General features: G+C 39.5%; 1 long non-coding RNA gene across 1 annotated transcript; it reads right to left on the bottom strand.

The window, feature by feature from the left end:
* Positions 1 to 9,625: 9,625 nt before the first annotated feature.
* Positions 9,626 to 10,825, bottom strand: LOC133011988 (uncharacterized). Its single transcript, XR_009680786.1, has 4 exons — positions 10,773 to 10,825; positions 10,488 to 10,610; positions 10,308 to 10,366; positions 9,626 to 9,687 (listed from the first exon to the last, which is right to left on the bottom strand). It is a non-coding gene; the product is annotated as an uncharacterized LOC133011988 (long non-coding RNA).
* Between the last annotated feature and the right edge of the window lie 1,208 nt (positions 10,826 to 12,033).

Genomic DNA, 12,033 nt, shown 5'->3' with positions numbered 1-12,033 from the left:
TTAACACTATCATCATCGAAGGAATGTGCTCCTCCCAAGAATTCAGGCAAGTTTCCAGAAACAAGCCTTATCCAAAAAAGTTTGGCTCCGAAATTCGTTATCTGGCGGCTGCACGTCAACTTCACTTCATCTCTGACATCAACAGTCTTTGTCTCAAAGATCTGACCAAATGTGCTTCCTAAAAATAAAATTAAATAGAACAACGATTAATGATAATGACAGACTAATACATTTGCTGTGCTGATTTGACGCAAGAACAACAATTAAAACATCCCGTATTTTCCAAATAAAATCTAGAGATTGACTTACGCGTCGCTCCGAGCAGCAGCAGCAGTTGGAATAAGATCAGCATTTTAATGAATCCTCTTCAGACAGTCGTTGATTTAGATGTTTATATACTGCAGGAAGATTTCCTTCATGTAATCATATCAAGTGGGTGGGAACAACGTAAGAGCAATATGATTGGCCTCTCATTTTCACAGAGGAAATAATATCTGATATCTTTCCATCTAAAACACATGAAACAACCAACAGCAAACTCAAGTTTCTTGTTTCTAAAAATTACACTAGAGTAACACAACATTATGTAGAGTACACACAATAACCTCCTACACATTACATGTGGTCAAATATAAGATATTTTCCCTTATAACACAATTAACAACAGATTATAACTAAATGCAGGAGATATTTCTGTTTGTCATCTCATTTAATTCACTATTGAAATATTTCATTTAAACAGAATTCCAGACTGGTTTCTACAAACAGTAAAAAAGACCGACTTTGGTCAAGGATGTTGTGTTTTCTTTGCTGTTTGTCAACAGGAACATCATAAGACTGCTAAACCAACTTCATTAAGAGTTGGTGGTGGTGGTTACATTGTAATATAGGCTGGGCAACTAACAGAACATGTGTCGAAACTGACATTTATAACTTCTAACAAACTTAATCTTGCTCCTGTCGATTAATTCAGTTCATACTTTTCAACTTCCTTATAAAGACTTTGATGCTTTGCTTTAAAGTCGTCACCATTTTGTCCAATTTTCTCTGAACGTCATTTTAAATGCATATTGAAGTCCTGTGGAAAAACACTGTTTTATTGTTATGTTTCTGCACAAGTGATGAACCAGTTATGAGTTTAGAATAACTAATTACTTTAATTTTCCTACAATTACAAACATCTTATCAACTCCACAGGTTTAGCAGGATGTAGTGCAGGTAACTTTGAATAACTCATGGAATAATGTTTTTGATTTGATAGGATATTAAGAAGCAAAGGGATATTGAATACAATAACCTGAAGCATTTCAATGCCAAAGCTGTGAAACCCGAATCAATTCTGACAGCACTTAACAATATATAACTACAGTGTAAGATTCTGCGTCCTCAAATAAAAAAATACCATCTTACAAACGGTTTATATTTAATTAATTCAAGACAAAAATATGTGTGCAGCTCTTTGACACAGTGAAACGCTGCAGGAGCCAGTGATGACCCTCCCACACAGCACATCAAGCACAGCATGTTGAGCTGGGGGATGGTTGTGGTCACACCGTCCATCGTCTGTATTCTCTGCAGACGGCTGTGAGCAGGAAGCTGAGCAAATAACACATCTGAATTCCCCCCCCCCCTTCCTATTAAAACCAATGCGTTTGCAAACAGCTACTTAATTCTATCAGATTTATGGAGTAACATTAGCATAAATTTAGTCGGTTTTGCTGATGCTGCAAATGTAAGTAAAAAATTCACAGATAATAAGATTGTCTCTAAAAGCTTCACTACGTCACAAACTTGACATTTTTCAGTCTGCTGCTTGGAGCTGGTTGGGTAGTGTAGTGGAAAATTCTACTGTTCCTGTAGTGCCTGTAAACACAACACAGGTTCAAATGTATCTGATCATAAGTTCTTCTATTTTCATCTGCATCAAGTGACCCGGGTTCATATGAGTCATTAAATGTGTGTTTGTTCCCGAAACTTTCTCTAAAAATCTATCGTTGGAGATTGTGTCTAGACACTGTCTAGTCAAAGTTCCTGTTTCAAATGCTGTATCTTAACTTTATTTATGATGTTATTGATGCTGTGATCAGATGATCTGCCTGTCCACGTGTGCTGTTCATGTGTTTGTGTAAAGTCCCTCTGAGTGTTTTGAGGAACTTGGGGGGGCTTCATAACTGCCATTTCCTGAGAGACTCATTGCACTCTCAAGCAGACAGCCTTGCTCTCAGTTTGATTGTGTCCGGAGCTTCGTTAATAAAAGACAGACTAGCTGTTTGTTTGATTCACTCTTTATTCCTGATGACGACGTAAAATTGCCATAACAGTAGGATGAAGTTAGTTTATTAGAACTTGGGGGAAATCATTAACCTGTTGCACTGGGAAACTAAAAGAGTGCTAGGACAGCATTAAGTGTACCTCCAGTGTGGCTAATGCCATGTCACAATGTTTATTGGTGAACGTGAAAATAAAACAGCCTGGTTCGCTCACTTATCCAGATCTACAGCAGAATGTGTTGGGTTCTTCCTTGGGTCTTGCCTCTTCAAAAAATGTACTGGATATTGATTCAAAGTTTGTGAACAAATCCCACAACCAGAGAAGCAAACAAACTAACGGCTCCTTGGCGCAGGTAGTAACTCAAATGAGAGAAGTGAGGGTGAACATTAAACTTTATTAATTTATTTATTTATTTTAGAACTAATTATTGTTTTTCTTCTCAGCCTTTATTGATATTATGTGTATCCCCTGAATACCCATTCAAGCATGTTTGTTAAATGCTAAATGTAAGAAATAAAACAAACAAATATTTATGAAACAACATGTTCTGGTTTGTCACTGTTTCAAAAGCATTACTTTGACACTAAAGTTGTTCTTAATACTACAAGTGTTGCTTTTGATGCATAATAATCTTAAGGTTACTGTTAAACCAATGATATATTTACAAGGGTGGACTCAAGTGTATGAACTGTGAGATTTCATATAAAACAAAAGCCCTGCAGTTGATATTGTATCAACATGTATTTTTTCTCCTCCTTTAGATTCAGTTTTGTTTCTGGCTTCATGCTGCATCTGAAACACAAAGAGTTGCACATAAACCCACATTCACGGAAACGTCAACATTATTGTGGCTTGGTTTTCAAACTAAGGGGCATCACATCCTCTCTCTCTCTGTTTTGATCTCAGGAAGCTGGGCTGCACTAGGTTTAAAATAATCTCTTTTTTTAAATACACCACCTCAGCAGAGTGGAGCCTCTTTCCTATTGTAACCCTTGGTTACACTAGAATAAGTGTTAGTCTGTTAGTCTGGACCAGGATAGGAGATTCTAGGTAAGTAGGAGCCCTGGAGTTGAGAATCAATAATGAGAAATACAAAAACACAATTTCTTTAAATGAACTTATATTTAAACATAAAAGCAATTCAACTTGGCTTGACAATAGAACACATCATAAATTTTCCCCAAAATAATCAGAAATAAATAAAAGAAAAGTGTGCACATAAAGGTCAGTCAGTCAAGTCTTAAATGTCAGTCTGTAGAATGTTGTTGGGTCCAATCCGTCTTTTTACAGGGTCTGTCCTACCACACTGTGGAGTGAAGAATAAGAAAGTCCAATTCCTTCAGAAAGATCGTAGGGTAGCTCGCCACCAGTTAACTGGAATCTTCGGGAAAATCAATCTTGATGTCCTCGCTGGCACCGGATAATTATTTTCTTCAGAATCAAAAAAACCTGACCTATAAACAGGTCACACATGTATATCGATTGTATCAATACAACTTCAATTCTCAAAGATCAAACTCAATGCTTAAATTAAATTATAATACTATAAGGTTCAAGTATTAATATGAAAACAGAATCACATTGACTTAACACATTCATTCATACACATATTATCAGTCCTATGTAAGACACATGACTACATGCTAATACTGAAGCTCAATGAGTAGAAACTCCACAGCTATTAGACAAGAGTAAATTAACATGAAGTAGGGCTTCAAATCTGCACTAATAACCTCTATACTTAACATAGCTAGCAAGGTAGCTTTTAACATACAATACACATTTATCATAAACAGTTCTGAGGTAACAGAATTGTGATTAGCTCACAACTATATCCCAGATCCTACATGCTCACGCTATTAGCGAAAGTGAATGGAGTTTTACATGTTAGCCGTTAGCTTAGCGGCTAGCGGACTTTTTTTCACTCGGTGATTTACTATATTTCTCAACTAAATCAGCAGCTACGGATGTCGTACTACTCACCGTTGATCAGTAAGAGTCCCTGCACCTTTCAACAGGTCAGCAGGATTACTTTACTCATCTACACAGATTACGATCTGACCAAAACCGAGAGCATGCGTGTAGCTCGAGTGATCTAAAATGGCGGACCGGATGTAGACAGGTGATGACACTCAACACAGGCTGGGTGAGTTAGATGACTGGTACCTCCCCCTACTGGCTAGAAAACGTAACAGCAAGTCTACATTCTCCCTTTCTCTCAATATGTGTTCACTGGTTTTATAATGTGGGCTACATCTTCCCCCCCTAAACTCATGCACGTCCCGTTGCATGGCAGTGGTTGGGCAATTACTGCTTGATGGGACTGCCCAGAGTGGAAGTGCTCAGTCTCACTTAAAACATCAGTAAATGCTGTGGTTAGACCCTGGAACAGAGACTGCACAACAGCTATCAATGGGTTTCCAGGTTTCACATACTGGAGTCTGCTAGGCTGCTGCCTATTCCTAACTGAACGTCGGGCAGAACTAGGCTGATTGTCACTGCAAGGCTGCGACTGGTTTTCTGACTCTTGATCACAAGGCTCAAGGATGCAAGGCTTATCTACTAAGTCCGTCTCAGCCTGGCCCTTCCCCCCAATAGTGTCATACAAGTTAGTAATAACTGGAGGACTCTCAGTTCTTAAATCATGGCAGTCACTCAGAGACACAACCCTTTCAGTCAATAGTTCTACTGGTGGGATTCTGTCAAGGAGTAAGTGGTCATTGTCATTATCGTTAGACAATGCAAGTGTCTCTGGGCTTGGGACAACACCAGGTAAGTCATTCAAATGGGCAGTCTCTGAAATGGGTTCAGTATCTTGTGAAGTCACAGGAGTCGCAACAGGAAAATAGTACTCTGAAGGCTCAGCATGGGGTGTATCATGCACCTCAGACATAACCGGACCTGATTGCACTGAAACATTATTGACTGCTGAGAACCTGGAGATCTCGGCACTGGGGGATTCACTGAACCAACATGTTCCATCCTCGTCCTCTTCTGGGAACTGCTCTACATCTGCAGCAGGATTAAGACGTGTTGCAGGTCTGCATCTTTGGGACTGCTTAACAGGCTCATTACTTGTTTCGGGAATGAGGTAGCCACAAGGGAGTAATAGGTCCCTATGTAGGGTTCTGAGTGGACCGTCCCTGTTTTCAGGTCTAATGGTGTACACTGGGAGGGTTCCAGCCCTTTTTACCACTACATAGACAGTGGACTCCCACTTGTCCATAATCTTATGCTTCCCTCGAAGACGAACATTCCTGACCAGCACTCGATCACCAGCTTCTAAATCTGAAGCAGTTACACGTTTGTCAAATCTGGTTTTATTCTTTTCTGCTACCTTGGCAGCATTACCTATGGCTAGCCTGTAGCTCTCTTCAAGATGGGACTTGAGGTTTTGCACATATTGGGAGTGTGATGTGTGTTGCCCCCCTTTCACAGGTAACCCAAATGCCAAGTCAACCGGCAAGCGGGGCTGACGGCCAAACATTAGCTCGTAAGGCGTGAATCCTGTCACCTCATTCTTGGTGCAATTGTAGGCGTGTACCAATGGTTTTACAAAATCACGCCAGTGAGATTTCTCCTGTTCTTGAAGAGTGCCTAACATATCCAACAAGGTGCGATTAAATCGCTCCACAGGATTACCCCGGGGATGGTATGGAGTAGTCCTCCCCTTATGTATGTTAGCCATCTGACAGAGCTCCTTTATAGTCTGTGATTCAAAGTCTCGTCCCTGATCGCTGTGTAACCTCTCAGGGAACCCGTAATGCACAATGAGATTGTCCCAAAGACATTTCGCAACCGTGCGGGCCTTCTGGTTCGGCGTTGGAATAGCAACCGCAAACTTGGTAAAGTGATCTGTAATCACAAGGATGTCTTTGGTCCCACTTTTGTCTGGTTCAAGCGAGAGAAAATCCATACAGACTAACTCAAGGGGTCGTGTGGTGTTAATATTGACTAAGGGTGCCGCTTTCTCAGGCAAGGCCTTTCTGCGAACACACCTGCCACAAGTCTTTACTTTCCTCTCTACATCCAAAGCCATTCTTGGCCAGTAAAACCGAGTACGCACAAGATCTAACGTGCGGTCAATCCCCATGTGACCCATGTGGTCATGCAGGCTGGTCAAGACGGTCTCCCGGAGTTCAACTGGCAACACAAGCTGGTTCAATGTTTGAGACCCTACTTGGCGCTTTCTGTACAAGATGTTGTCAAGGAGTTCTAAGCGACTTAGCTCTCGAAGCAGGAGTGGAAGATCTGGAAGCTCATGCCTCACAGTTGGAGGTGGACTCACTCCCTGTTCAATCTGATGTATAACATGCTTGAGACACTGGTCAGCCCGCTGCTTAAACATCAACTCCGCCTCGGTTAGATGAGGAATTACTGGCAATCCTCCAAGTTTATCCTCTTCCCCATAGCTGTCAGGCACAGCTCCTGGGGACATAGCAAGAGCCTCAACAAAAGCAACACCACTGGCGCAGCTGTGGTCAACATTGCTGACACTATAGACAAGTTGTTTCTCACAAATGGCTTGCACCACATCATGATCTGCTGCATCAATGTTCCCAGGATCAGAAAGATGACCCTTTGCAAACTGATAGATGCGTTCTCGCTCTTTTCGTGATTTTTGGTCATCAACAAGAGGTCCATGAGATCTGCGGGACAATGCATCTGCCTCAGCGTTTTGCTTCCCAGGGCGATATAGAAGATTGAAAGTGAAGGTGGACAAAGCTGCAAGCCATCTATAGCTGGTTGCATCAAGTTTTGCAGATGTCAGTAAGTAAGTTAGAGGATTATTGTCAGTGACTACAGAGAAATGGTTTCCATACAGATAGTCACTAAACTTCTCTGTCACTGACCACTTGAGTGCCAGGAATTCTAGCTTGTGCGCTGGGTAGTGAGACTCACTCCGTGACAGGCCCCTACTTGCATAGGCAATGACCCGTTGCTGCCCCTCCTGCTCTTGATACAAAACAGCACCAAAGAATAAGAAAGTCCAATTCCTTCAGAAAGATCCTAGGGTAGGCCGCCACCAGTTAACTGGAATCTTCGGGAAAATCAATCCTGATGTCCTCGCTGGCACCGGATAATTATTTTCTTCAGAATCAAAAAAACCTGACCTATAAACAGGTCACACATGTATATCGATTGTATCAATACAACTTCAATTCTCAAAGATCCAACTCAATGCTTAAATTAAATTATAATACTATAAGGTTCAAGTATTAATATGAAAACAGAATCACATTGACTTAACACATTCATTCATACACATATTATCAGTCCTATGTAAGACACATGACTACATGCTAATACTGAAACTCAATGAGTAGAAACTCCACAGCTATTACACAAGATTAAATTAACATGAAGTAGGGCTTCAAATCTGCACTAATAACCTCTATACTTAATTTACCCTGGGCTCCTGGCTAGCTCGCCAATTATGTAACCCTTGGTTACACTAGAATAAGTGTTAGTCTGTTAGTCTGGACCAGGATAGGAGATTCTAGGTAAGTAGGAGCCCTGGAGTTGAGAATCAATAACGAGAAATACAAAAACACAATTTCTTTAAATGAACTTATATTTAAACATAACAGCAATTTAACTTGGCTTGACAATAAAACTAAAATTTTCATCACATGCTTTTAGGGCCATACTTGATTACAGCGCACACATCACACTAACCACTGGCTGTAACTGCTTCTCTCTGGTGTCTGATGGTAGTGATGATGATACTCAAAGCTTGTTGCAGGACACAGCTTTCTCCTACAAGTCCTCATCTCTTACAGCACCAGGTTTGGCATGTAAAAAAAAATTAATTCCTCCCCTGTATTGAGCACCGCAGTGATCCCACAAACAAAAGTTCATAGTTGGCTGATATTTGCTATGTCTGTTGTTTCCTCCGAAGCCAAACATGCATTTTTTGTCAATACGTCATATCAGTAAAAGTAAAGTGAAGTAAAGTAAAGGTAGATTTTCAAGAGAAAGCGTCACCACACAGCAGCAACAAGAGACTCCTTCACAAACTCTCCTTTTGAATGAGGAGTCAGTTTCATTAGGCTCCTTCGTGCTGCCTTCAAGTACAAAAAGAGAAACGTCCATTTCAAACTGTAACTGTCACTGCTCACATACGTCCATGAGAGGGTCACCCAGAGAGAAGAGGATCTGGACTATTGTGGGATGTTGTTGACAAATTTAAGTGTAACTGTCAGCAAAACCAGCCAGTTTATGCAGACTGTTTTATTCTTTTATTTTAGGGTTGGGCTATATATTGTTCTTATGTTCAACTACGGTGTGGGTTATTTTCAGTTTTATTTCATTGTCTTTTACACGTAGCGATTCCCCTCGCATAGTTACCTGCAGCAAAGGAGCGGACGGTTTTATTCGACACACCTGATCCCTCGTTTCCGCCCCAGTGCAAAAAATACCTGCCGTCAGCCCGGCACAGATAGGAGCGGAAACCAAACCGGACGCCAGCTTTGCGGCATTTCTCGGACCTAAAGAACCATCCAAACAACTATAGCTAAACACCCCTCGCCAAGCGGAACGAGGTAAGGAAGCTGGTCCCATTCACTTTGCTGCGGGTAGTGCGGAAGGGAGTCGCTGTCACGTTAACGAGTCAGATGTGTCTCACGTGGCGATTTGTTTATTCATTGTATTTTAACGTTGGTGTTTGGTTTTTATGATTTAAATCTTTGTAACTTGTAACTGTCATTACAGTTTTACAGTGTCACTACGGCAAGCCAGAGTGAAAATAAAGAGCCGTGTAACATCAGTTCAAGAGACTCAGCGTTTGTATGGAGAAGGGGGGGGCCGTTACATTAAGTATTTTTACAGTGCATTTTATGATATCATCTCACTTTATATGAAAATTATTTTTTAGTTTATTGATAAAATATTTTAAGTTTGAAGGTCAAATGTTATTATAGATTCCGTTTTTTACAGTGCATTTATCTATCAAGATTTAAACAATAAACACAAACATACATTTTATTTATAGATTTAATTTCCATATGAGACAGTGTGAAAGTTTAAATCTTTCAAAAAAACTGTTGATGTAGAAGCACAATTGACATTGAAAAATAAAAATGCAGAGACAATTTAATTACACAGTTCTATCAGGTCACACCAAAAGCAGTTGCAAATGTGTTTTTATACAAATATTATTTAATACGATCCAAATATTGTTCTTAACATCAGATGTGACACTTTATGTGAATGACTGTTCTTCTGACAATGTTCAAGCCGTGAATGATTATAGCTCTTTAATAAGAAAGTCGACTGTTAATCTATCGCATAAGCTCTGACACCAGAGTAGACCGTTTCTCCATCTGCAGGTTTTACATTTCTTCTCCCGGTTGTTTTGCCAGCCTTCCTCCTGCTGAAGGTTGCTGTTGTATACACCAATGAGTCCTTGTGTCTCTGGGTAAGCATTTGGAAAAAAAACAAAATGTCTTGAAATGAACATATGAAAGAAAGCAATGCTTTACTAAGTAGCTTGATCCATATGCAATTTTTTAGCTGATGCTAATGTTATATAATATAAAATATATTTCCAAAGATTTTCCTTAACGTGTGTGTGTTTGTGTAAATTGGTAACAACGATAACAAACAAATACATAGAAGTTAAATTAATAAAAAAATGTATAACATATATTTTGCAAACCGTCCATCTAATCAACTTCACATTTGGCGTGTGTATTGTAAAATGCCCACAGAAGTGTTTTGTGCAAGTTTTGTGCAACTTAGACATATGTTCAATAATAAAAAGATTTAGTGGCAGTTAGCCTTCAGTATGTGGAACAATTTAAACACGTCTTCTTCTACGTCCTCAGATAAACGCAGCAGTGGTCGACAACGAGGTCAAACTCAGCACCAGATCATTTGATCATTTGATCATTTGAACCATGTCGGACTGACACAGACAGACTGTCCAGCAACAAATGCAGATACCGATGTGTCGGTGACAGGATCATATGTGAATCAATAAATAGTTTGGACTCCATTATTTATTGTTTCTGTCTTTTCATCATGTACTTTACCTGCTGACTTGGCGGATTACAACCGACTGCTGCAGCCTCTGTTTGTAAAGAGTCTCCGGCTATGTGATGAAAGATAAAAGAGTCTGCAGGTCAATTTACACAAAGGAGTAATTTAAATTCTGTGTATTTATATTTTGCTAAATACTTTTAAATTAGTAAAATATGGGAATATTTGATCACCTTTGTAACAATCACACATTTTCTCCTGGATCAGGACGACAATAACAATCAGACTTATAGCCAATGTAGCACTTAACAGACACAGAACTGTATTGGCCTTCTGTACATCCCACATGTTGAGTGCTGAAACACAATATTTAATAATCAAAGTTAATTAGGATCTGAAATAATGTTTAAATTCAGAAGGAACAAATGTGACAAATTTGTGATACATGATAATAATTTATTCTATTGATTCCAAATTAAACACAGGAATGTGATATTTTAACAATAAAAAACAGTTACCTTCATTTTCCAGTTTTATTCCTTGTCCAAATAAAATCTCTCCACACGTGACCACAGCGCAGTAATAAGTCCCAAGATCAGAGGAACTAAAACTCTTACAGAAATTGAAGACACATCTGTGGGTTGAGTGAGCTTCAAGGCTCCCGTCACATTCATCACCACTACTGCCATGAACATAAACTAAACTGGGATGAGATTCATCAGCTCTGAACCAGTACAGCTTGTCATATCTTGGACATGTGTGGTTGTCAGAGCCGGACAGGACGGAACACTGCAGAGTCACAGAGTCTCCTGAACCGACCGGGTCAGATGGAGGGACCTGAATGACGGCAATTATATCAGGTTCTGGTCCTGGGAAATACAAACACAATAATGAACGTTAAATACTTACTTATATGAACTGATGTCAATTGAAAATATATTTATTCTCTTTATAAAGACAATAAAGAGAAATATTAAATTACCTGTTAGTTGTGTTTGGTGTTTGCAAAGTTACTGTATTTTTAAAAGATGTGAAATGTTTGTGTTTTTTTATTTACCTATAATTTTCAGAAATGTTCCATTCAATAATTTCATGTCAAGTGTATTTTGTTCTATGCAGTAGTAACCTCCAGCATCACTCGGCTCTGCTTTGTTAATGTACAGAACAAAGCTTCCAGGCTCTTGTTTGACTGTAAAGTGAGGAGTCTCATTAACACCATCATGATCAAAGGAAACTGTTCCTCCCAAGAATTCAGGCAAGTTTCTAGAAACAAGCCTTATCCAAAAAAGTTTGGCTCCGAAATTCGTCTTCTGGCGGCAGCACGTCAACTTCACTTCATCTCCGACATCAACAGTCTTTGTCTCAAAAATCTGATCGCATGCGCTTCCTAAAAATAAAATTAAACATAACAACGATTAATGATAATGACAGACTAATAAATGTGCTGATTTGACGCAAGAACAACAATTAAAACATCCCGTATATTCCAAATAAAATCTAGAGATTGACTTACGTGTCGCTCCGAGCAGCAGCAGCAGCAGTTGGAATAAGATCAGCATTTTAATGAATCCTCTTCAGACAGTCATTGAATTAGATGTTTATATACTGCAGGAAGATTTCCTTCATGTAATCATGTCAAGTGGGTGGGAACAACGTGAGAGCAATATGATTGGCCTCTCATTTTCACAGAGGAAATAATATCTGATATCTTTCCATCTAAAACACATGAAACAACCAACATCAACCTCGAGTTTCATGTTTCTAAAAATGACATTAGAG

Source organism: Limanda limanda, chromosome 10, assembly GCF_963576545.1.
Source record: "Limanda limanda chromosome 10, fLimLim1.1, whole genome shotgun sequence".
Lineage (NCBI taxonomy): Eukaryota > Metazoa > Chordata > Actinopteri > Pleuronectiformes > Pleuronectidae > Limanda > Limanda limanda.
Note: the sequence above shows the minus strand (reverse complement) of the source record. Positions and strands in the feature narration are given on the sequence as shown.